This window comes from Alligator mississippiensis, chromosome 1 (assembly GCF_030867095.1).
Source record: "Alligator mississippiensis isolate rAllMis1 chromosome 1, rAllMis1, whole genome shotgun sequence".
Taxonomy (NCBI): Eukaryota; Metazoa; Chordata; order Crocodylia; family Alligatoridae; genus Alligator; species Alligator mississippiensis.
The window spans coordinates 296,175,411-296,202,778 of record NC_081824.1 but is presented as its reverse complement, the minus strand read 5'-3'; the positions used below and the strand labels follow the sequence as shown (position 1 = coordinate 296,202,778).

The following is a 27,368-nucleotide window of genomic DNA, read 5'->3' as shown; positions in this document are numbered from 1 at the left end:
ATGTGCTCCAAAGATTTAAGTATATTAGTGTGGGTAATCTCACTCCATTACTTCCTATAAAACAGAATCTGTGACTTCCTCCCTGGTGTGCATTTACCCTAGTGAAATAGGCTACTATTTTCATATTTAACTCATAAAAACCAGCTCAAGACATGTCTGCCCAAAGAACAGAACACATAGGAGGACTAAGCAAGAACTTTTATTACTCCTAACAGCCTCAGCGTTACATGAAATAGCAAGCACTAACTATTGTTTCGAGTTGCAGCCCTCACATCCTCACTCAGACTCCCTTTCAGCTTTGAAAGAGGCCAAAAAAAAAAAAGTCAGAAATTTACAAGGCTTTTTAAAAACCTAGATGAGGCAATTAAATCTGCAGACTGGAGGATGTGAACCTTGAAAGGCCCTTTACAGAATATCAAAAGAAAGAAAGGATTATATTTAGCAGGTGTGACAGCCCACTCAGGACATTTCATTGAGAAAGGGGCCTGACATTATCCAGGAACCAATACTTAAATTAATATAAACCATCTTTGGGTCAAGGTGCTTTCTTTTCTTTTCTTTTCTTTTCTTTTCTTTTCTTTTCTTTTGCATTAGGACATCATAAGGCTTTCTGGCTCCTTCAGAAGTGAAGGGTCCCAATGTACAGGAGTCACCCAGCATGTAAAAAAGAGACGACATTAAAAAAGGGAGCTGAAGAGAGAGAGACAGGATAGGGCTGACTAACCCTCTGCCTGCTGCATACACAGGGGTCTACTCAGCGTTCTCCCTCTCCTGTCTCATTCAGAGATCCGCATCAGGATGCGCAAAAAGCCTATTTCTTCTCATGAAGCCGAGGGGAGAAGTTAGGCGCGGGACTTTGTGACTAGCGCGGGGAAGCCCGGACCTCCCCCGCCGGCTCCAGAGGGATCTGCAGCCTCCGAGCCCTTTGCAGCCCGCGCCCGCGGCGGAGTCTCCCGTTCCCCAGTGGCAGGGGCGAGCATCCCTCCTTTCCTCCTGAGTTCCCTTTTCAGTGCAAGGGACGAGATATCCTGATTGGTTCCTTTCTGTCCTTAATTCCCAGTCCTACTCATCTCAAGCAGGAAACTGGACGGGTTTTACTGGGAGGAGGTATTCAAGCTAACTATTCGTATTGTAGAGCTGTAAAGCTACACAACCCATCCTCGCCATAGCACATACAGTACTGGGGAGAGACACAGGGCAAATTACATTGCACTTATATTATTATTATTGTCATTATCATCATTTCTATTATCATCATCATTATTATTGTTATGATCATTATCGATATTATTATCATTATTCTAATACTTTTTGTTATCGTTATCATTATCACTATTCTTATCATCATCGTTATTATCATTGTCATTATTGTCTTTATTAGCATCATTGTTATCATTTCATTATCATTATCAGCATCATCAGCATCATTATCATTAGCATCACTACTATGATTGTTATCGTTATTACTATCATTATCATCATCACTATCAATATTATCATTATTAGAATTTTATCATTATTATCATTATCATTGTTATCACTATTGTCATCATTGTTATCATTATTAGCATCATTATCATCATTATCACTATCATTGTTATCATTATCAATATTATCATAATCATAATAATTTTGTTATTATCATTATCATTATCACTATTATCATCATTGTCATCACTATCATCATTATTGTCATTGTTATCATCATTGTTATCATTATCATCATCATTATCATTATACTATCATTTTAATTATCATTATCAGTATTATCATTATTATAATCATGTTGTTATCGTTATTATTATCACCATTGCCATCACTAGCATCATTATTATTGCCATTCTTATCATCATTGTTATCATTATCATGATCATTATCACTATTACTATCATTGTTATGATCATTATCAATATTAGTATCATACTTATAATAATTTTTATCATTATCATTATCACTATTATCATCATTGCTATCATCATTATCATTCGCATCATTTTTATTACAATCATTACATGATCGTCATTATCATTATTATTAATACGAATATTGATGTTATTGCTGCTGTTATTATTAGTAGTAAAAAATTAGGCCCAGTCAGGTCTTCAGGTCTTCTGCAAGGAAAGAACCTCCGGAGGCACACGATGCGATGGACACGAAGTGATGGCAGTGAATCAACACTGGGCAATTGTGTCGTGCCCTCTCTACCAGCTGTTGCTTCAGACCTGTAGGTCCTTCTGCTTACTTGTTTTTCTTTCCCAGTCATTCAAAAATCTGTGGTGTGTGTGTGTGGTATATGCCCGATCTCACTTATCTGCTCCCTCTCCGTGAGAGGGACACTGGTGGGAAGCCCGCATTCACGCCTTGCCATGTGCCCTCTGGCAGCTCTGGAGTTAAGGCTCCTCGGAGCCTACCCCCAGTCCCAGCCTGGGCAGTGTCTCAAATGAGTGCTAGACCCACTTGGGTTTTATGTTAATTTATTATTATTATTATTATTATTATTATTATTTTTCTTCCCTTCCAAACAGGAAATGGAGCCCTGAAGGCTTTTTAACCGGGGAAAGAAGCGAGGAGGGGTTTTTAACTCAGCCCTGAGCCTGACCCAGACTTGGGGGTCTGTGTGTGTGTGCGTGTGTGTTACCCCCTCCCCCCCTATTTTGGCAGACTTTTCGGAATGTCTGGGCGCTCAGGGCTCTGCTTCACGGAGCAGATTTCTGAAGCAAGAAAAAGAGAAAGTTATAGACTCAACCACAGAAATGTAAACATGTCTGCAGCTAAAATAACTCCGCGCTCATTGAAAACACTCCTCGCTCACAATCAGACTTCTGTGCGCTCGGCTCAATAAAACGGCATGTTAATAGCCACCAATTAATCCATTATGTAGCCCTGCTTGACAAGACGGAGACGTTTTTTCATCATCATCATTGCTATTATTATTATTATTATTATTATTTAATTAAAGGAATACTCCTCGGAGTTTATTTTGTCCCCCCACCTTTCTCCTTCCCCCTCTCCTCCTCGTGCGCTGGCTGCCGGCACCTGGCACGGGGCGGAGGGGCAGCGCGCCCGGCGGGGCGGGCAGGACGCAGGACGGACCCCGAGGCAAGCCGCGTCTTGCAGCCCCGGAGAGGGGGCGAGGAGGCTCCAAAGCACTGGTGCGATGCACAGCACTTCCCAGTTGCCCCCTCGCATTGTCTGCCTGCTTTCAAGAGGAACAAGAAGTTGCAAGAAGAAGGTCCTTTCACTTCCTCAGCTCTGGATATGCCCCCCTTCCCCTTCCCTTGCCAGGCGCAGCCTCAGCCCCTTCTTTGAATCCCAGATCTTTTTCTTCCAAGAGTCGGGGGGGGGGGGGGGACGACCCAAAAGCCCCCTGTTCTCTTCGCAAGCTTTCGGGTGCAGGGGACGTGCCTTGCCCTGGAGGCGGGGCAGTGCGCGGGGCCGTGCTGCCGCCCGAGGCTCTACATGGGGGGGAGGGCGCTTCTCCTCAGGTCAAGTTCAAGTCCCCCCCGGAGGGCGTCCTCCCCCGGCCCAGCCCCCCTGCGGGTGGGAGGGAGCCCGGGCGGGCAGCGAGGGAAGAGCCTCGGGCTTGGCGGCTGCCCCCGTCCCGGATTGGCGAGAAAGAAAGAGCCTCATTGAGCCCGGGGCCAGGGCTATGGGCTGAGCCCGCTCCGCCCGGGGTGAGTCAGTGCGCGGCTGCAGCCCGGCGCTGCCCCCCCTCCCCTCCCCTCCCCTCGCACACACGCGCGCGGGCGCCGGCGGCGGCCACTGCCTGCTCCCCTGCCCTGGACACGGCCCGGCCCGGCTCGGTAAGTGCCTCCCTCTCGAGGGGGAGCAGCCCGCAGCTGGGACCTGGCAGGGGAGCGGGGCAGGGAGCTGCCGGGACGGGGGCAGGGGGCTGGGGCGCCCCGAGGGGAGGACAGCTCTGCAACAGGCTGCCCGGGGGGGTGGGGGAGCCTCCATCCTTAGGAGGGCTCGAAGACCCCGCTAGACAAAGCCTGAGCTGGGCTGGTCCCGCTTTGAGGCCCATCTGCTTTCCTAGATGTGAGGGCTGGAAGGGAGCAGGGTCAGGGGGTCCGGTCCCCCCTGCTCAAGAGGCAGGGGTCAAATGATCCCAGCGAGATAGGCAAGTAAGTCATCCCAGTGCTTCTTAAAGGCATCTAGAGTACGTGCCTTGCGCCGCCTCTGGGGGGGGGGGGGGCACTGCCTTTGGGGGGAGTTTATTACAGGCCCAGGGGACTGGGATAGTAAAGAAGTGTTTCCTTATGTCCAGCCGTAAATGGTCTTCCTCAAGAGTTTGTGACTGTTGGACCTAGTCCTCCCATGGGGTGCTCTGGTGAGCAGGCGCTCTCCCAGTTCCCAGTGCATACCCCTTATATACTTGTAGGCTTTGGTCTAGATGACCTCCTGAGGTCCCTTCCTGCCCTCCTTTTTGATGATTTTGGGATCTCATGAAGTTTCTTGGCTGTGGGGCACAGCCTTGCTTTCCAAACATCTATGGCAGGAGCTGTTAAGTTTCCTTTAAGGCATGTGCATGGTTTGAAAGGGGGTTCACAGCCTTGCTTTCCACAGTATCACTGGAGGGAAAGCTAGTGCAGAGGATTCCCCCCCCCTTTCCTGTGGCCAGGCAGGTCATCCTGATATCCCTTCTCCCTCTTATGAGTTTAATATGTGGCAGTAGAATGGGACAATTATTTTGCCTGGCTTGGCCAAAGGGCTTGGACTAAAATGCTGCAATTCCCCCCCCCAAACATTGTATGGCAGGAGCTGTTAAGTTTCTTTTAAAGCATGTGCAAGATTGGAGGGGTGTTGCACAGCCTTCCAAGGGATGATACATGGCACTGCCAAGGGAGCAGAGACTCTTTGGACCTCCTTGGTACTTTGTTCAGCCACTCTGTGGAGCCCTCCTGCCTCAAGCAACTTGTTGCCTTGAATGTATCCACTTCTAAAGCACTCCCTGGTTTCGTTTGATCCCACAAAAGGGTAGGGGAGAGAAGCGTGTCTTGGGATTCTGTGGAAATAGGTCTTGCTACTAGCCACTGGCTGTAAAGTTTGGGGATATTTTGCAGGTCTAACTTCACAGCTAGCTGGAGTTTTTCTGCTTTGCATGTATACCTGGTCTCAAGGTAATTGCAGACTTAATCAGTTAGTTGTGCCGTACCTGGAATGTGTAGGGGGGGGGCTGTGTGTCACATTCACTGTCCCCAGTGTGACACTGTTCATCCTTCTGCTGTTTTAATACCCTTTATTGCTTCATGCCCATGATTTTTCCATTCTGTTCCCCCCCCCCCTCCAATTTTGTATTAGCAGCACTAGGTTTTTTTTTCTAGCTTTCTTTTTCTCCTCCCTGTACAATCCATCCTTAAATTCACCTATGCTGACAGTACTTTTTTAAAAATCGCATAGCTCTTGAGCATGCACAAACTAAAGGGACATCGAGAGCTGTTCCTTACACATCTCTCTCCCCCACCCCTGAGCTGAAGTTATCTATCTAAGGAGATTCAGAATGGTTTGTGGCACATGGTAGAGTAAGTGCACTGATACAGGATAGCATAGTAACTCTGCTCAAATGATCAGATGCCTTTCCAGTAGAATTTTGAGCGTGAGCAATCATATTTACAAAAGCTAAAATTGTTGGTTACAACTAGAATAAACTTCCATTCAGTGCTTACTCTGACCTCCACAGTACAAGTGAGTTCTTAGTTTTTAGTCAAAAGTCTAATTTTGTTTTAAATGTCATTCTGCATATTAACAAAAGCTTTTGTGCTGGAGTAATAATTTATAAATCACATTCTGCTCATGTAGCTTTCCCCACTAGGGAAAGTCAGATAGTTAAGTGTATGGATTGCACATGGAGAACTGTCACATTCCTTAGTTTTAACCCTTTATTGATCCCCACCCTTTCATTTAAGAATTGAGAGACACCGTGTCTGGTTAGATCAAGAAAGCAAAATTATAATCAGGATATATTTATTAGATATAATTCCAACCTTATCTATTTAAAGTAATACAGTATAATTGATTAGGAGAGGAAAGAAACTTTGCATGGAGTGTCTAACACCTTTCTTATTTAAAAAAATAGGGAATGGAAATCAAGCCAATCTATTATTAATGTTATGTGGCACAAGTATATTTTTGATGATCAATGTTTTATTCATTTCTGAAAATAAGTTTTTGAAAAAATAGAGATTGTAAATCGAAATTATAACTCCAGTCCTTATTTCTGTCTCATAGGCACATATGCTAACAATGGCTAGCTTACTACAACTCCGTGAAAAACTTTATTGGGAAAAAATTCCCCAGCTCGGAAAACATTTCAAAGCTTAGAGCTTTGAATAGCATCCATCCCCACCTTCCTCAATATATCCTCAAGGGTTAAACAAATCTTATAGTACTGGATAGAGTTACATGTTACACGAATTTTATAAATGATCTGTCAGTTTAGGTTCTAGATGTGATTAGTGTTTTTTCCTGCTAAACTTTGTTCAAATTTTGTTATACTTAGTGTAGTCTTTTAACTATAAATATATAGTTTGATTACATTGTTATAGATGCATCCTTCTCCTAATAGTTTGTAGTACTGTCTACTTTTATTTTTTCAGCTACTTTTATTTTTTCACTGCCACCTTTATTTTTTCAGCTCTTTGAAATACTTTTAACAAGTTTTGCTTTGAATTCTTTGCCAGACTCTCCAGTAATCCAAGACATTAATTCCATTGAGGGGTTTCAGGGATATAAAGCATAAGAGTAAAATTCAGACTGTCACAAACTTCATGAAGGAAGGAATTTGTTGTTGCAAAGTTGTTACTTTGCATGTTCATATAGCATATTTTTTCTATCTGAAATCTGTAATTTAAAAAAGCATATTAATATTGAAAATATTATTTGTTGGATCTGTACCATGACTTGTGTAATGTGCTGATGTGACTTTGGTACCTGCTATCATTTTGGAAGTTTATTTTGGGCATACACATAAAAGAATACAAGATCTTTGGATAACAACTTGTAAAGCAATTAGTTTGAGCAGCATCACATGAGCTAAACACCTTGCCATTGATAAGGCAAATCCCTTCCGTTTTGCTTCACCCAAACTGCTAACACTCCACTCTCTAAATATAAGCCTAATTGGATTAGTTTCCTCTATACAGAGTAGTTCATTATGATGCACTCTCGATGGTATCCACGTACACAGCAGAGCACTGTTTCTTCTCTTTCCTGATTGTGGCTACTCAGTAAGGGACAAAGCGTTTGAAAATCTGTTACAGTGGTGATGGCATCCAGAGGTTCCAAACATCTTATTTCCTTTTCTTCCTTTCCATCTGCAGTTATTAAACACTGGAAGACAAACAAAGTGTTAGTAGAATTATTTAAAAGCATTGAGACTGAAACAGGCCCCTTTCACTAAAAAATATCATTTACAAACGTTTTAATTATTGTCGTTTCAGGGTTTTTTGAAGTTGGTATGTTTTTCTGGGAGGGATAGATGGAGGGTCAAGCAGTAGTCCCTTAGGCCAGGTACAGACATTACACTTTTACTGGTATATGTGATCAGTGATCAGAAACTGGTCTGTACCCTTAACAGAACAGAAGTTTGGCACGTATCGACTGGTTTAAAAATGGTGGAACCTGGTCTAAGACTTGGCCCTCCCTCTGTCCCTCATCCCTTAGCCCCTGCACCAAAGAGCAAATGTGTATTCTGTTTGCTGCCAATCTAAATTATATTGCTAACAGAAAACTGCCTTAGATCGATTCTGCTTTGGCCTTTTCGAATGTCTGTACCTAGCCTTAATCATGGAAAGAATTCTATGGAAGCCCAAGGGACTACCTTGAGAAGAAACCTGCCTGTAGAGAATGTGTGCAGAGAAGGCCTCTGGCTTGATCTAGCTTCCACTGAGGTCAACAATGCAGGACCTAATTCTGTGCGTCTAGTAATTCGTACTGCATTTTTCTAGCACTATCTTTTTTTAGCCTGTATTTTATATGTGAAGCTTTCCCTACTGTTTAATTTTAAATGCTTTTGCTCAGAATTTTTTTTTTAGTAAGACAGTTTCAGCTTCCAGTAGACTAATGTTTATCTACGGCTTGGAAGAAATATCTTATCTCCGCACTCTGGTTTTCATTATAGTCCCAAACTGGTCACTTTCACAACATATAGAGTGCTTTTGTTACCAGCGTGCTCCTGGTCCTACACTTTATAGTCAGGTAAAACTTGCAGTGATGTCAAACTTCATTGAAAATTTTGTCTAAATAGACAATTCATGTTTGAATCCTGTGACTTCACATTTAATTTGGCATGCTACAAGGCTGCATAGTAGGAGGGAAAAATTTAATATGCTTGCTTGCTAGGATAGTAAGACTAGTGTATGTAGAAAGCCAGCAGTCTAAAATTACTTTACTAAATTTAAATGTCAGTAAAAAGTAGGTAACAGAAAAAAATTAAAGGGTATATCTAAATATGGAGCTGCGGACATAATCTGTTATATTTAAACTGCATTTTAACCTATTCTATTTATATATAGTGGTATGTGTATAATCTGGACAGCTTGATTGAGTATAAGAAACAGTTATTTAACAATGAAAACGTAGGGATATATTCTTCTCTAGATGCAATATGTGCATGGATAGTACTGATTCACATATAGGTATATTTTATTTGTGAGGACACACAAGTCAGGATTTTTTCATGTTGACTGAGAACTAAAATGATATTTGATCTAGAATAAACACAAGTGGATTTACAAAAGGTCTGATTCCCACGCTTATATTTGTGACAAAACTGTCATTAACTTGAACGGAAATAGTTGCTTGCATAGAGCATGGGGTTGTGCCCTAACAATCCCTTTATCAAAGTTGCAGTGTTACAACATGCTCTGTGCCAGTGCTTTTTTAATTAAAAAAATTCTGAAGGGAAAAAGATTGTTCTTGCATGCTGCTTGCATCAGACAAAATCCCTTCTTGGAACAACTTTCTTCCAGTAGGAGAAACTTACTCCAAAATAAAACTCACTTTTTTTTGGAGAAGATAATTAATATTTATATGATGTGTTATCAAATAGACGGCAATAAGCATATGTTCTCATTTTATCTGGAGATGCAGAGTACACTGCTGCAGAACAGTTTAAAAATAAAACCCTGATCTTATAATCAGTTTTATATGAGGAGTCCCATGGAACTCCGTGGGACCACTCACTTGTGTGAGGGTACTTTTGTGCAAGTGGTTGTAGGACTGGGCCTTATGTTTTGCATTAAGGAGTCCAAGGTAGAAGATCTAATTTATCATGTGTCCATCAGCTGGAATTTAGATATTTGTTAAAGTATTCTGTAAGTAGCAGTCCTTCCAGTACTTTCTGCCGTGTTTCTATTTATGCTTTTAATATATAGCAACCACTAAATTATTCACATGTTCTGAGATTATGTCATAGCATTTAAAGAAATTAAATTTTTACCTTTCTTAAAAGGTCAAGTTTTAGAAATGAGCATTATCACTAAGTCACATTGCACTTGGGACCTTCTTCAGAATCTATTCCTTAGTCCAAAACTTTCAATTATAGGTGCCTACAGTTGTTCACATCTATAAGTAGGCATTGAAATAAAGGATCTGCTGTTTCAGAGTGATGACTACACAGCATTCCCAAGAATCAGATCATTTTAATATATGCCTAATTGTGGATTTAACCCTCTGACTTTGGAGTTTGGGGGTTTCCACAATGGCATGAAAACTATGTCTTTTTCCTTGACAGGCTGGAATAGGAGAGGCTGTTCAGATGAACTTTTTAAAGACTTCAGGGGTGACCTCCTTTGAGAGCACTCGGGCAAGAATTTGTAGGTGGAACCACAGAGTGGCAGGGCATATCCAGTAGGTCAGAGAATAATACCCTGTCTCCTAGCCTACAACCTAATTTACAATAAGGGAATGCACAAGGACACAGTCACAGGAGAGCAAAGAGGCTGGGCTGCGATAGCAGCTGCAACTATGTGCAGATGCTATACTAGGTTAGAAATACATTTCTATTCCATGCTTGCCCCACTGTATATCCCCTGCACAAGAATTTTTTACTCCTAGCTTTGCACTGAACACCATGAATTGGCCATAATTGTTCAGAGTTCTAAGGCTTTGTGCAATTATTTATTGCTAATTATATTATAATAATGTATGATACTGCTGAGGTCAGGGCCCCATTTTTCTATTCATTGAGCTTACACAGAATACAATTTAATAAATAATTTTCTCTCTTCTAAATGATGAATCTTAAAGATTAAGTTAAACTACTCACAGCATTTTTCTGGCTTTACTCTTTTACTGTATGTTGGCAATTTTCTGATCTTTTGCTCCTTAAAAGTAGATAGGTGCAGTATCCTAAAAGTTTTTCAAATCAAAACAGATCTTTTAACAAGTTTCAGTGCATTCCATGAATAAATGTAATTATTTTAATTCAATTAAATGGCTGCAAGAGAATTGTAAATTTAATGACAAATATAGCAGATCTTTTTAATAAACTATGTTCTATATAGAAGTGAGAATACATATGAAAACAGGTATCCCTTGATTTATGCGGGTTCTTTATATGCGAATTCACTCTTATGTAGACCCATAATTCATTATATGTGAGGTAGATTCGCTCTTATGCAATCAGCATAGACACCCCCCCCCACCCAAGCAGGTAAGTGTGTGGGGGGAGGGGAAAGGGCCATGGCCCCATTCACCCCAGAGGCTGCAGCGGCCCCGGGAGTGGCTGGCGCCAGCTGCCTGCAGCCACTGGGCTGCACCATGTTTTGCCTCTCCCCCTGCGCCTGGGCTCCACTTGTCCCCACTCACCTCTGCTCCTGGGCTATGCCGTGCCCTGGTGCAGGCAGCTGGCATCAGCCATTCGGAGGGCTGCTGCAGCAGGAGCTGGGGTGAGTGGGGACAGGCAGAATCCCAGGGGGTTCGGAGCACAGTGCAGCCCAGCAGCTACAAGCAGCTGGTGTCGGTCGGCCAATCTCGAGGCTGTTGCAGTAGGGACTGGGGTGAGTGCCGCCACCCAGGGCTCTGTTTGTCTGCACTCACCCCAGCCCATGCTGGAGTGGTCCCAGGAGCATGGCGCAGCCCAGGAGCAGAGGTGAGTAGGGACAGGCGGAGCCCAGGGGTGGGGGGACAGGTGGAGCATGGTGCAGCCCAGCAGCTTGTGCTGGCTGCTCCTGGGGCCACTGCAGCCAGGGCTGGGGTGAGTGCTGTACCCTGCGCTGCCCAGAGCTCCGCTTGTCCGCACTCATCCCAGCGCATGGTGGAGCGGCCCCGGGAGCAGCCAACACCAGCTGCCTGCATCAGGGCACAGTGCAACCCAGGAGCAGAGGTGAGGGGACAGGCAGAGCCCAGGTGTGGGGAACAGGCAGAGCATGGTACAGCCCAGCGACTGCAGGCAGCTGGTGCTGGCCACTCCTAGGGCCAATGCAGCCGGGGCTGGGATGAGTGCCGCTCTGTTCCCTCTGCTCTGTTGCCTTGTTCAGCCCTGGGAGTGGCACCCCTCCCCCCACCCTTTTCCTAGTCCCAGTCTCACTCCCTCCCTCCCTCCCTTACCGCCATGAGAACCTATCCCTATTTGTTACATTGAAAGTGGGTTTTCTTTATGCAAATTCGATTTATGCACCATTCTCTGGGAACCATGTACTGTATAAATCAAGGGAAACCTGTATGCCAGTCATCCAAACTCCTTTTAGACAACCAAAATACAGCACCATTGCTTTTTCTTTTTTAATTTTTACATACCTTATTAGAAAATTGTATCTATAAGGAAAGAAATTAGTGGATATGTAGAAGCAAAGTCTTTTAATTTAAATTCAGGTTTCTAAGGGAACTTTGTCAATTCTGAATAGCAGACATAAACTTTGTAATTTAGAATTCTGTTTATGAAATAGACTATTCTGTGGAATTCACAAATTATTCATTGAGGATTTATGGCATTACTTTAAAATAATGATACATATTTTATTACAACATATACTGAAATTGGACTTTGGACTTCAGTCTGATATACAAAGAAGCAAAAATAATTTGCAAGATTCTTATAGGAATACGTATGATCAAATTAAGCCACGGTTTCTCAAAAAGACCTTTCACTGTCATGTTTTTTTCTGTGATTGTGGTTGATAGTTCAAAACTTCATAGAGTTGTTAGAACAAATTTGTTCTACTGATGTTAGAAGAAAATTTTGAAATACACAGTGGATCCTTTTTTTTAAACAGTCGTCTAATTCTGCCTTAGTTTACTTCCCATGTATACTTAGCACTTCTGTTAGGTTTTTCCCTGGATGAAAACAGGGAATTTTTTAAAATGGCATTGAAGAGATTTCTGGTATTTTTACATTTTATAACAAACAACCCACAGTGTGCTCTGCATCTCTTGCAAACAAGACAAGCTAAATCACTTGCCACCCATGCATATGTCAATGTCCTGAAATTACAAGAAACAAATCTAACTAGAGATAATTAAGGCCCCCCTTCAACAAAGCAATTTACTGTGTGATGAAAATAAGTGGTTTTCCAAGTCAGATCCTAAGATCTTGATTCTTCTATCTTTACTCGGGCAACTTCACATTGACTCAATAGGAGTATTGCCGGAATGCGAATGTTAGAATTGTTTCCTTAAGGCCTGATCCAAATCCACTGAAGTCAATGGAAAAATCCCCAATTGATGGAAGTAGGTTCTGGATCCAGGCCTAGGATGCCAGTGGCTGCTTCAGGTAGATTTAACAAAAAGCATTTTATGATAAAAAGATCAACTGAAAGTTTTAAATCTAAATGATTTAGTGATGTCATATTGTTCATTTAATGTTTTCCTTTTAAGGTTGGCAGAGTGTTTTTATTAATGTATAGTGATCGTGCTAATACAGATAACTTTCAAGCCATTTTGTTTTGGGTGACCATCACTGCTTAGAAATACATGCACACTATCAAAGCAGCAATAATGGTTCATTTGAGCAGATGCTAAACCCACAAACTGTTTCTCTACAGTGCTTTCACTAAGAATAGAAGAAGAAACAGGCATTTTATGCTTTCTGCTGAAATATTTATTTGAACTTCAGTAGAAAAATATGACATTTGAAAATATTAACTAAACATGTTTTGTTCAGTGTTAAAACAATAGTAAAACTAAATAAACTGGTGTACACTGCACTTCTTCTAGTAAGATTCTTTTCTGTTTGTAAGGGAAACAACATGCCTTAAAAATATGAATTTGAGTTTTAAAAATGTTCAAATGTTGACATGTTATACACAGCAAGTGAATTTCACCCACTTTGTAAAATACCCAAGTATGGTGTATGCACCACTTAAATTTCTCGAATTCCATTTAAACTGTCATAATAAGCTTGTATAAGATCTGTGTTGGTCTCTGCTGTGGGTTCATGTGAGTTTTTCAAGGCTAGGGACAGACACTACACACAAACTGGTTTAAATGATCAGAAACTGGTTTAAACCTGTAACAGAGCATAAGTTCAGAATGGCTGAAACTGTTTTAAGATAAACCTGGTTGAATGTAGTATCAGACTTAACTGATTTGGGTCAAACCAGTTTATGCAATGTCTGCCTCAGACCCCTTCCTGGTTTAACTTAAACCAGAGTCCCCCCATATCCCAGATGCTTTGTGGCCCTGGGCTGGGCTGGGCTGTCTGCTCCAGAGAACAGGGCTAGCCCTGCCCCTCTGCTCCTTAGCCAGAGCTCTGGTGGAGACTGCAGGCACAGCAGGGTTTGCTTGGCTTCCCCCTGTCCCCCCCCTACCCCCCCATGCCATTTGCTGCTCAAGCAGGGATCCCTTCTCCCCCCTCCTTCCCATCTCCCACAGCACAGACCCCAGCCCCGTGGGCCTTAGGCATGCTGGCTAATGCTGAGGGGTGCACGTATATGTCTCCAGTTTCAGTACTACAGGACAAAGGCAGACAGGACGGTGTCCCCTTAGGGATTTTTGAAGCTAATAAACAGGTCAGCTGGTAATGTCCCTTCTTTCCTTCCTTAGAAAAAGATGTTTAAGAAGAGCTTGAACTAATGATAGAGGCTTTTGTTTTGTTGATGGGCTAATAAACACTGTGTTATCAGCCCCCTGCTAGCTGCCTCCCGTCAGGTTTGCTGCAGACAATATGAAGAAGCAGGGACAGGGATATTGAAAATCTCAGTATCATCAACAGATGTGTGCACTTCACACCCTGCCTTTGCCTCATAGTGTTAGCCCTGGGCTGGGGTCTGATAACACTCCTGCCCCTTGAGCAACAAGTGGGGAATAGCCTGGGACTGTGCAGGCAGGGTAGGTGTTTAAACCTCTCCCTAATCAGAGCATCCTGCCAGGGCCTAGCCATACCCCCCATCAGCTCAGGACTGTGGAAGGGAAGGGAGAGCTGCTCTAACACTCCCCGGCTTCTAGCCTAAGCCATTGTAGGCATGTGCCTGCATTTCCTCAGTCCAGAAGGAATGTCTGTGCACCTGCAAACCAGTTCAACCTAGGCAGGTTAGACTAACCTGCAAAGATTGAATCAATACAGGCTCAGGCTTTTTGAATGTCTGTCCCTAGCCCAAGTGCTAAGCTACCCCATTAGATGCAGTTTATCTCTGATATTAGAGTTCTACTTTCAAAAGCCACACTGCAGGGCTACAAATAGATGGTGCATTTGTCTTGAGATAAACCATTTTATCTGAGCAGTCATTCAGCTGTCCATTGTCCTGGGATAAATCCTAAAAAAGGTTCATGAGATAAGTGCATCTGAAAGAAAAGTAGTAGTGCATTCAGCTGCTCACTAAACCCTGATTTGAAGGGTGATGTGTACACACCCATCCTGGGATATCTCTCTTTCAGAACAAACACAGGCACAACTTTTCCAGGGACAAAGGCAATGTCTGTTCTTAGCCTCTGAGCAATCATGTTTGCTGCATGTTAGTGACTTCTATGACAGTTGACAGGCAACAAAGAAGCAGGTTTAGCTAACTGAAAACTTTGCAAGCCTAACCTGGTATTTAGAGGCAAACAGTGTTCCTTTTGGCTCATACAGCATCACTAGTCATAAAGATTCTGCAGCTACGGACATCATGTGACCCAGAATAGAATTCATCTAATTCTCTCATTGCTAGGTTGGTTCTGCAGGACTAAAGAGGAGTGAAAAGTAGTAAAAATCTATTTCAGTCACTAAAGCAAGCAGACATGACTCAGAACCCAGGGAACAGAGGTATTGAGTAAAAAGGTACCATTTCTCTGGCCATATCACCCTTTAAACTCTTATTAAAATAGCATACATGCTCTGGCACTTCTCTTGGAAACCTGAAATGTGAGTGAGAGAGAGGGTGTTTTGCTGTATTTCAACATCTACTTCAAACTAGACAAATTCATTGTGATGCAGAAACACTGAAAAAAAACAGTTGAACTCATTGCAAAGGGGAATTTTGTTGGATAAATCTGAGGTGCAGGAGAGGACAGTGAGACTCCTTTTTCTGTTAGGTCTTTAGGTTAATGATAAGATGAATTCTTGATGATTGTCAGCTACTATAGTAAATTTGAATCCCCCAGTTTCTCTTGGAAAGAATAATGTAATTGTAAATCCTAAATTAGGCTGAAGTGTAGTAAGGCTCCTTTGATCATTCACTAGATGCTACTCTTAGATTGTGCAAAGTGAGTGGTCTAAGCTAAAAATGAAACTGAAACCACATTGACGTAAGCCATATGTGTTTATGATCTTTGAGGAAACAAATCATCATTGGCAACCAAAACCCTGAAGTGGTAATGTTGATATTCAAGTGAGATTAAAATATTCAATGCTTCTGTGCACCTATGGCATAATCCGACTCCCACTAGAATTAATTAAACAACACTATTTTACACCAGCTCAGAATTTGACCCAGTAAGCTATCATAGATTTCATAGATTTCATAGACATTAGGGCTGGAAGGGACCTCGGAAGATCATCGAGTCCAGCCCCCCGCCCAAAGGGCAGGACATCAGCTGGGGTCATAGGATCCCAGCAAGATAAGCATCCAGTTTCATCTTGAAGGTGTTCAGAAGAAGCTGAATATTTATCATTTTCCATGTAATAAGTGACCAGGTAAAAGAAGCAAATTCCATTTCCTGCTCCATCCACATTAGTACATTTCTGAGCTCTAGTCTTGAGTTTTAAAGGGGTAAATTGGAAGCCTGAGAATCCCCACTGGCCCATGACAACTCAGTCCCACTATAACCCTGTGGGGGACTTGTAATTGAGAATATTTTCTATTGGGCCAGTAATCCTATCAAAAAGCAAGAAATCTATTTAAAGATTCACTCCATAATCAACATTTTCAGTTGGTTTTAAATTAAAAAAAATACAGCAAAGTCTCTAGGTTTCTCTATTTAGAAGTAACCCAGGGAAGAGTTCAGAAATGAATGGTTCACACTGGGCACATCTACACAAGATGCTTTACTGCGCATTAGACTAGTTTGCAATAAAGCATTACTGTCTGCATGTGCATGGGACTTACTGCATAGTAAATCAGGCTAATGCATGGTTTGCTAGTACAGGAATCCACAGCATCCATACAGGCTGGGGAGTTCCCTTCTTGAAAGCACAGAGGCAGAAAGGGATCTCGGAGTCATTACTGACTCCAAGATGAACATGAGCCGCCAATGCCAGACCGCAGCCAGCAAGGCCAGCCATACCTTGTCATGCATCCAAAGGTGCATCTTAAGCTGGTCCAGAGAGGTGATACTCCCCCTCTATGTGACTTTGGTCAGGCCGCAGTTGGAATACTGCGTCCAGTACTGGGCACCGCACTTCAAAAGGGATGTGGCCAGCCTGGAGAGGGTTCAGAGGAGGGCCACCCGCTTGGTGAGAGGGCAGCAGGACAGGCCCTACGAGGAGAGACTGAAGGACCTGAACCTGTTCAGCCTCCGCAAGAGGAGGCTGAGGGGGGACCTGGTGGCTGCCTACAAGCTCATCGGGGGGATCAACAGCAAATAGGCAGAGCTCTTTTCTCCCCAGCACCACCTGACGTGATGAGGAACAATGGTCATAAGCTGATGGAGAATAGGTTTAGGTTAGAGATCAGAAGGCAATATTTTACAGTCAGGGTGGCCAAAATCTGGAACCAACTTCCCAGGGAAGTGGTCCTTGCCCCTACCTTGGGCATATCCAAGAGGAGGTTGGACAATCACCTGTCTGGGGTCTTGTGAACCCAGCATTCATTCCTGCCTGTGGCAGGGGGTCAGGCTAGATGATCTGTTCAGGTCTCTCCTGACCCTAGCTACTATTAAACTATGAAACTATGAAGGTGCTAGATTAACCACGCATTCACTACTGTGCAATTGCTCCCAGTCAGCGTAGGCAGCAGGAGGCCACAGGTGTTGGGGAGATGTGGGGGGGGAGGCGGGGGGGGGGGGCGAGCGGGCACTGTCCATGGCTCTGGTGTGGAGCTTGGGATCACAGCCTGGCTCAGTGGTGCTGGCTTGGGGCGATGTCCCATGGCCAAGCAGCAGCAGTGGCCTGAGCTCTCCCCTCACTTTGCTTGCTAAGAGGACAGGGGAGTTCCCTGTCCCTGGTCCCAGCTCTGCTCAGGTCCTGGCTTCACCCAGGCATGGGCAGGGAGTGGGAGCTGACAGGCATGCGCTGCCTAGGCAGGAGCAGGGCTGCGGGGATGGGAAAGCTCTCTGTCCCTGGCCTAGTGATGTGGAGACAGAGAGCTCCTCCGTCCTGGTGCTGCTGAGCTTCAGACTCCTGCAGGGAGCTCCACTATCCCCTCAGCAAGCAAAGTGAGGGGACAGCTCAGGGTGCTGCCGCAGCTTGGCCACAGGGCATCACCCAAAATCAATGCTGCTGAAGCAGGCTGCGATCCAAAGCTCCACTTGGCTGGGAGCTGTCTCCTGCTCCAGGACAACTCCCCCCCCCGAACCTCTCCCAAGAGCCCAGGCCTGACCCCTGTTCCCCCTTCTAGCCCCTGGCTGCTGCAGGGGGGCAGAGCAAAGCAGAAGCAGCTGTGGACTCAATTGCTCCCATTGGGAGCAAATTTTCTCCCAGTGTGGGTGCACATGTAGATGTGTTCCCAGGCACACTTTACTGCACCTTATTTTAATGTTCAGTAACCTTAAAGCATGTTAACTGCACGTGTAGATGCACCTGGACTGTGGATGAAATCCTGATCCTGTTGAAGTGAAGGCAGTTTTCCTACTGACTTCAAGGGGAAGAGTTTGACTCTGTTTCCTCTTAGTGATTCCCCTGGTAGTAGTGGTTATCTCAGGCCTGCAAACTTACTGATCACCCCAAAGATCTGCACAATTTGGGGTCTAAGGCCCTATTTTCTTTTTTGCTCAAGCAAGCTATGTCTTGCCTACAGAAGGAAATTTCTTTGTACAAACTTGAGAGTTTCCTATTTGTGTCCTCAGAGCTAGAAGTACAGCACCATATGCATAAAAGCCCTGTGTCTCCTGTTGCTCAGCCATCCAATTCCAGGCCCTTTCGGTCAGTACAGCTTTGCTGTCAGGGTCTTTTAACTTCCCTTTCCCTAATTTTTGGTAATAGAGCCAAGTAGTACTTCAACTGTAGGATCTTCCTAGTTTTGCTCTGTTGAAATTCTGAAAGGCGTTTGGGAAATGAAAAAAATTAATAGCCAGAGTGAAAGACAATTGCATCATTCTTTATGTGCAAACCAGCTTCCCTTCTCTTCTTTAAGTGGGATGAGTGATTTTTAAAGGGGAAGAAGAAAAGAAACAGAAACCCCATGTGCTTTGGCAAAAGTTTCTACTGCAGTCCTTGCTAATTAATACCTGAGTGGATAGTCTTACAGGAGAGACTATAAAGAATGAATGGCCACAAAAATAAAATTTCCTTCTCAGCCTGTTTTTGGACTGTTCAGAATAGAGTTTAGGAAAGTTGGTGGAATAATAAGGGATTGCAGCTGCTGTCTTTTGGAGGGAGGACTTCATTGTCCAGTGCTTTCTATATATTTCCTTTTGTCAGCACTCAATTTATTTAAAAAAAAGAATTCCACACACACAACTTGAAGCACTGTAAAATAAAATATACATTCATGTGTCTGAATCTTTCATCTTTCTGTAGACTGCATTTGTGACTACAGATTTCAAATAAAAGCAGAAAGGATCTCCCTAGTTTTGAATGACTCAGCAGATGGTGTTCCACAGCAGGGTTAGCCTTCAAGTTTCACAAGTCCTGACCAAACATTTAATGAGTTGTTTTTCCTCTCACAGCCCATAATAAATCTCACATTTAATATTTGCTAAACCTTTTATTGTCTAAAGAATTGTCTGTACTTTGTATTGAATTAAGTGGCCTTGTTCTGCACGTTATTCAGCAAGCAAAACTTATGCAGTGGTCATAAATCCATTTGGTCTGAAGAGGTTGCTGAACAGTTATCTTAGTATAGTCTGTCTTCTGAGGAAGGTGCTGGTCTAAAAGATGCAGCTCCTATATTCTGTGCCCTGGCAATAATGAATGTTTTGGGGAAATGGACTAAGGGAAGCCCATTTCCAATTATTAGGGAAAACTACTGGTGCAAAAGATCATTTCACATTAGAAACTGCTCTACAAAACCCCTGAAGAAACATCCTCCATGTAGACATGACCCCGTTATCTTGGAAGAACATAAAAAGGCAAATAAACTCTAAGTTATGCTGGCCACAAAAAAGTTTGTTCAAAAATGAATGCAACAGGGAAACATTCATGTTGTTATGAAGGGGAAAACTCTTGGAATAAGCAGTCAAGAACAACTCTCCCTCCAATGCATTAAAATAAATGACCCTTGTTGTTCTGTCAGTTTTGAAAGGAAGCATCCCTTGCATACCTGCTTGCCATGGAGATGACAGCAACTGGTAGTCAGCTACCACATATGTACTTGCTATTTTTCAAAATGTTTCAGCGTTCTTCCAGGAATATAACTTGTTCTTTCATGATTAGTCCTTCATTTTTTTCTTCACCCTCTTATGCTTGTTCACTCCCACTCAGGACATATACTATGCCCCTTATTATGCAGTTAAACAGCTATATTTATGAACAGTGGTATAAGTGATCCATAATATTTTGGTTTGCAACTGTGATCTGAAAGGTCTGTGCTGTTCTGCTGCTGAGAACCTGATCTCAAGCCAGGTTAGCTAGTTATGGAGGCATAACTGGACAGGTTTGTGCCCTAGGCAGTGCCCTGCCACATACCTTCTTTGTGGGTTCTGGCTCTAGAGGCTTTGCCAACAGGTGGTGGCACAGGAGGAGCAGCCGGAGTTTGCTGCTGCTGGGGGAAAGTGTTGCCCAATTTTTTTGCCACCGACACCTATTTTTTGCAACAAGGGTGATGTTGTAGTGGGTGTCTGCTATACACCACCAGACCAGGAGGAAGTGGTGGGTAAGGCCTCCTTCAAACAGCTAGCAGAAGTTTCCCAATCACAAGACGTGGTTCTCATGGGGGACTTCAATAACCCTGACATCTGCAGGAAGGGCAATATAGTAGTGTGCAGGAAATCCAGGAAGTTTTTGGAGAGTGTTGGGAACAACTTCCTGGTGCAAGTGCTGGAGCAGCCAACTAGAGGCCATGGTCTTTTTGCCTGCTGCTCATAAATGGGGAAGGATTGGTGGAGAATGTAGTAGTGGGGGCAACTTGGGCAGCAATGACCACGAGATGATTGAAGTCAGGATCCTGAGGGAAGGAAGGAAGGAGAGCAGCAGGGAAATGACCCTGGACTTCAGAAAAGTAGACCTTGACTTGCTCAGGGAACTAATGAGCAGGATCCCTTGGGAAGCCAGTCTGAGGGAGTGAAGAGTCCAGGAGAGCTGGCTATACTATAAAGAAGCCTTACTGAGGGTGCAGGAATAAAGCATCCCAATATGCAGGCAGACTAGCGAATACGGCAGAAGACCAGCTTGGCTTAGCATGGAAGTCTTCAGTAAACTAAATCACAAAAAAGGAAGCTTATAAGAAGTGGAAATTTGGACAAATAAATAGGTAGGAATAAGGGGTGCGCTGATGGAGATTTTTTGGGCCAATACCAATAGCCAATTTTTAAGGAGGCATATCGGCTAATACCAATCTGATTTCCAATACAGCTGCATGCAGCTGGTAAGTTCATTGTAGTGGAAGGGGCGTGGGGGACAGATCAACACTCCCTGCAATGAGGGAGAGGGCAGGGGTAGGCACTGCCCAGCTGGGGCAGGGCGTGGGATGGAGCCATGGCTCATTGGGGGGGCAGCTCCCACTTCTGCTTGCACCCCAGAGGGTATGGGGGGGCATGTGCCCTTGGATCTGCGCCAGGCAGGAGGGCTGCAGCTGCGGATTGGAGCTGGGGCTGCACTGGGCTCTTCTCAGCAGAGGCTGGGCTTGAGGCAGGGGATACAGAATGGGCTGCAGCCACCACAGATTTTGCTGTAGCCAACGCTCCCACTGTCACTGTACCTCCGGTGCAGCCCCGGCTCTTCCTGGCACGTGGGTGGAGGCAGGGTGTTGAACCGGGATTGTGCTGGCCATGCAGTGGCAGTGGTGCTGGGAGTGGGGCTATGGCAAAATTTTGGGGGGGCTGCAGCCATCTCCATAGCCCCTGCCCCAAATCCAGCCACTGCTGAGAAGCGCCTGGCACAGCCCTGGCTCCAACCGGCAGCTGCAGCCTGCCTGCTGCACCCTGCACAGATCCTGGGGCACACGCCCCCTCTCCCCCCCTTGCCCTCCCATGGTGCAAACAGCATCAGGAGCCACCCCCCAGGAGCTGCGGCTCCATCCTGCACCCCACCATACCCAGCTGGGCAGTGCCTGCCTCCTCTCTCACCACAGGGGACATTGATCTTCCCCTCTACACCCCTTCCCTCCTTCCTCCGCTTCCACCACAATGGACTTACCAGCTGCACACAACTCTGCTCCTCGCTGCCTGAGTGCTGTGCTCTGCTGTGGCTGTGCGCATGCATGAGTGTTTATCAGCCAAATTATCGACTGCATTGGGCCAATTTCCGATGCAGCCAATTTTCTTGATACTGGTACCAATCCAATATAGGACTGATGTATTTGTGCACCTCTAGTAGGAATATAAGAGCATTGCTTGAGCATGCAGGAATGAAGTCAGGAAGGCCAAAGCGCAATTGAAGTTGCAGCTAGCAAAGGACCTGAAGGGTAAGAAGGGTTTCTACAAGTATGTCAGTAGCAAGAAGAGGATCAGGGAAAGTCTGGGTCCCTTACTGAATGGGGGAGGCAACTTTGTGACAAAAGATGCAGAAAAGGGTGAAGTGCTCAATGCCTTTTTTGCCTCAGTCTTCACAAGCAAGGTCAGCTCCCAGACTACTACATCAGGCAGCACAGTTTGGGGAGGAGGTGAGCAGCCAACAGTGGCGAAAAAACAGGTGAGGGACTAGTTAGAAAAGCTGGACATATACAAGTCTATGGGGCTGGATGGGATGCATCTAAGCATGCTGAGGGACCTGGCTGATGAGATTGCAGAGCCATTGGCCATCGTCTTTGAAAACTTATGGTGATCAGGAATGGTTCTGGATAATTGGAAAAGGGCAAACATAGAGCCCATATTTAAGAAAGGGAAAAGTAGAGGGAAGTACAGACCAGTCAGCTTCACCTGGGTCCCTGGAAAAATCATGAAGCAGATCCTCAAGGAATCCATCTCTAGGCTCCTGGAGGAGAAGAAGGTGTTTAGGAATAGTCAGCATGGATTCACCAGGGGCAAGTTATGCCTGACCAACCTGAATGCTTTCTATGATGAGGTGACTGGCTCTGTGGATGCAGGCAGACCAGTGGATGAGATATACCTTTATTTTAACAAGACTTTTTATACCATCTCCCACAACATTCTTGCAGGCAAGTTAAGGAGGTATGGGTTGGATGAATGGACTATAAGGTGGACTAAAAGCTGGCTGGATTTTTGGGCTCAACAAGTAGTATTCAATGGCTCAATGTCTAGTTGGTACCCTGTATCAAGTGGAGTGCTACAGGGATTGGTCCTGGGCTGCTGTTGTTCAGTGTCTTCATCAATGATCTGAAAGATGTCATAGAGTGCACCCTCAGCAAGTTTGCAGATGACACCAAACTGAGGGGAATAGGAGATATGCTGGAGGATAGTGCTAGGATTCAGAGTGACCTAGATAAATAGGAGGATTGGGCCAAAGAAATCTCATGATGTCCAATAGGGAGAAGTACACTTAGGATGGAACAACCCCATGCACCAGGACAGGCTGGGGACTCACTGGCTGGGCAGCAGCTCTGCAGAAAAGGACCTGGGGGTTACAGTGGACAATAAGTCAGCAGTGTGCCCTCCTTACAAAGAAGGTTAATGGCATACTGGGCTGCATCAGTAGGAGTGTTGCCAGCAGTTCAAAGGAACCCCCCTATTCAGCACTGGTGAGGTCACATCTGGAGTACTGTATTCAGTTTTGGGCCCCCCACTACAGAAAGGATGTGGACAAATTGGAGAGGGTTCAGTGGTGGGTAACGAAAATGGTTTGGGGGCTGGGAGACATGACTTATGAGGAGAGGCTGATGGAACTTGGCTCATTTAGTCTAGAGAAGAGGAGACTGAGAAGAATTTTAATAGCAGCCTTTAACTACCTGAAGGGTTCGAAAGGAGATGGAGTTAAACTGTTCTCAGTGGTAATGGATGGTGGAACAAGGAGCAATGCTCTCAAGTTGCAGCAAGGGAAGTTTAGCTATTAGGAAGAATTTTCTCACTGGGTAGTAAAACACTGGGACAGGTTACCCAGAGAGGTGGTGAAATCTCCATCCTTGGAGGTTTTTAAGACAAAGCTTTGTCTGGGATGATTTAGCTGGAGATAGTCCTGCCTCAAGCAGGGGATTAGACTAGATTATCTCCTGAGGTCCCTTCCAATCCTAATTTTCTGATTCTGAATCTATGTTGAAAAGCCAAAATACCACCCTTTTTCAGCAGCAAAAAACAGGGTGGCATCTCCCCTCAACAGTTACGAACTCCAGCTACCACTCCTGCATCGCCACCCACTACCACTTGACAGAGCTACATTTCCCAAAATGCCTTTCACTTGCTCATACTTGCTGCTTCTCTGCTGGTGCTGCTCTCTTGCCACAGCTAAAGTCAGGAAGCTGCAGAAAGAGAGGAAGTGGGGAGCGAGGTTGATGCACTCCCCACTTCATTCTGTCCCTCTTTTTCCTGCACTAAGGCAATGCCTGGGGCTTGTGCCCACTCCCCCCGACCTTATGCTGTTGGACCTTTGAGAAGTTTCTTTGTGTGGAAATATTACCTTGTGGAATAGTACAGCATCAGCTTCTCCTGTGCCACTGTTCTTCAGCCTGCCAATAGAGGGAATGTGGATGTGGGAAAATAGATGTGAGCAGAGTCATTTATGTTCGGATAATCTCTAACTGCTCAAGTAGGCTCTTGTCCCTGCTCTGATCTGTGCACAGGTGTCTCAAAGTTGGGGGAGGTACAACTGTGACTTAAAATACCTTTTTGTTGAGATTGAGGACAAACATCTTCAAAGCACTTTGTCCCAGTTCATGTCTGTATAGAGCTTGTGCAAAACCACAGAACAGAATGTAATTTGTAATATTGCTTACTAGTCTCAGAAGTGCCTCCTTCATTTAACATTACTAAAGGGCACTCTTCAGGGGAGACACTACAGCCAGACTGAGGTCTAATAATTGAATATTCAAGTGTACATGGTTTTAAACTATTACTCGCATAAAAATCATTAAACTTGTAACTGATAATGAGAAAAATGTTTATGTGATTAGTGGTTTACCACTTTGGTTCCCAGAGGATAAAAACAACTTCATAAAATTGACCACAGAATGTCCATTTTTAGCCTCTAGGAAGGGCAAATGCTTTAGAAAATATGAAACCTGTCATTTTAAGAAATAATTTAGTATTCTCATTTGAGTAAGTTGGTCAAAATACCCTTTGAACATATTAGAATAGCAGGGATGTGGGGCTTAGTCTTACTGCTAATGACATTAGTAAGAATTGGGTAGGATCAAATCCAGTGTGTGTGTGTGTGGATGAACCACATCTCCCTCTTTCCCTCCCTCTTCCAAATATGTAAGACAAACTGGGGCCTGCTCCTACACTCACTGAATTAAATGATACCTATATGATACCTCAAGCACAGTGGGATCGAACCCCTTGAAGGATGGGGAATTTAATCAAAATTTGTTTTAGCAGTGGTTTTCGAGCCTGCACACTTCGGGCTTTCAAGTCTTTTTTAATGGAAAAGAGAACTTTCAGTATCCGTACCTTTTAAAAAAATAACTGGATTCTCCAGGAACGGTCCAAAGCATTCCAGCATACAGCAGTGCTGCTACTGCAGTGGTTGGGAAGATCATTGCGCTACGCTACATGCTAGTTTTGTTTTTAATAAGAGCAACAGAGAGGGGCGGTGTTTTCTAAGACTGTCTTTGATTCTAAATACATACACAGTAGATATGACTGATTTCACACAGCTGTATTAAATTGACTAGGTTGTTTGCTCTTACGTAAAAGAGGAAGGCATTCTCTACTCCGCCTGCCTCCCCTCCTGTTAAAGTGACTGTTGTGCCTTATTCAAAATGAAAATCAATCAAAGAAGAAACACATTTGGATACATGACAAGAGAAACAGAATGGTGCCAGGGTGAATTTTTATGGAAATGATCTCTGCATAGTATTTCCATGAAAAGGCAACTTACTCACAGATGTAGGCTGGTTTTCAAGAAGTAGAGTATAATGTACCACACCCTAAAACTGGCAAAGCCTATACACTTTTCACATATTTTAAAATTAGGCAAAAAGGAAGCCACACTCAAGACATAAAGGTTTTTCTTATTTACTGTGATATAATCAAGTTTCCTTGGAGATGGAACAAAATAAATGGGGGCTGGGAAGCAGAGTTTTATGGAGCTAAAATTCAAATGTAAAACTAGAATAATGAACGATCCATTGAAAAGGAGAACTTAATTTTATAAAAAGCCCACTCTAAATAAAGTTACAGTGATGGCATTTAAGGTTTGTCTGCCCTACATGCATGAAACTTGTTGATGGCACTCCCACAGGGAGTTCCATACAGCAGAGGATTGTAAGAGTGGTTTAAAGCACTCCAGCATACAGTAGCACTGCTCCTGCCAGAGATGAGGGAATTGGAGGGGCAGAGGATTACTGCAGAACCTTATATACTAGCTTTGCTTTTATTAAAAGCAATTGGGAGTGGGTGTGCTTTGTTTCAGGTTATCTTTGATTCTAAATAGTACTGATGTCATGCAGTAGATATACAAATACAGTAGCCTACAAAACTTTAATCTTATTCTGATTGATACTTGTGAAACTTTTGCTATTCACTTTTATTGAATCAAGATTGAGCCTAGAGGGGGAAAAAAATCCAGAAGAGTGAAAATGAAGGATTGCTGATTTGACAGTGCAGAAAAGTCAAAATGATAAAAAACGTCAGCCTAAACTTTGAATTTCTGTCAAAATGTACTCATTTGAATCTATATTTCTAAAGGAAATACATTTGGGGTATTTGTGTTAACTCCTTCCCCTCCCCCCTCCCAAAGAAACAAATAAACCTCCACAGACCTTTTTCTCTCTCTCTGTTTCTCTATATTTAAAATGATTAAAGAATCAGTAGCTAATTCAGAGTTGAGCATGACTTGAGAGTTGGAGTTCCAGACACATTAGTTTAATATTGAGGTAAGACAGACAGGGATAACAGAGGTGAGAAGGAGGTTGCAAGCTTTCATTATGAAAGCTTGCAACCTCCTAGCCCTGTGTTAATGGTGCAGATGTGACTGTATTATTGTTTTAATATGGTAATCACTCTACAGCTAGAGCTTCATCTTCACCCTTAAGTTGCCTTCAGTATCAGATGCACTCCCTTTGTCGAAGGGGCTGATATTACCTACTTGCCATCTCTGGCTTCTTCCTCCCAACCCAGCATTATCACCTCAGTCATATCTGGACTGCGGTTTAGTTGATTCAATTTCTCCTATGAACAGATTTCTGCTAGACTGAATGAAGCACTGAATTAGAAGTTTATGGTCTTCAACCAACTGCAAATTAATGAATTTGGCCCATAGCAGATACAGTAGACTTCCAACCTTTTATCCAGAGGTTTAATCCTTACATAAGACTCCTCATCCAGGGACATCATTATATTAGTATGAGCAACTATTTGTTTGCATATGCCTATGTTAGGTTTTACAAAAACATCAAGTGCTCATACATTGCAGAATTAAGTCATTTAATAGAGAGGAATATTTCCTTAGCTGGTATAAATTATGTAATGAAGAGTTCTGTTATAGTTGAGAATCTATCCCGCAATTTTTGTGTTCAATATTAAAAACTAAATCCTGGCTTCTGTTGAAATGGTATATCAAGTGAAGGAAGAATTTGGGCTGCCTAACTAATAGAAAGGCCATTTGTGTATACAGAATCAGTCTGCTGACGTGTTAACTAAGT

At 43.7% G+C, this 27,368-nt stretch overlaps 1 protein-coding gene across 3 annotated transcripts in view; it reads left to right on the top strand.

Moving 5' to 3' along the window:
• The first annotated feature begins 3,476 nt into the window (after nt 1-3,476).
• Nucleotides 3,477-27,368, top strand: part of ERG (ETS transcription factor ERG) — a 239,783-nt gene continuing 215,891 nt past the window's right edge. For 2 of the 3 annotated variants that reach the window (XM_059720744.1, XM_059720743.1), the window contains exon 1: nt 3,693-3,803. The gene's annotated coding sequence lies outside the window, so the exon portion shown is untranslated. The other variant, XM_006269410.4, reaches the window with a different exon arrangement.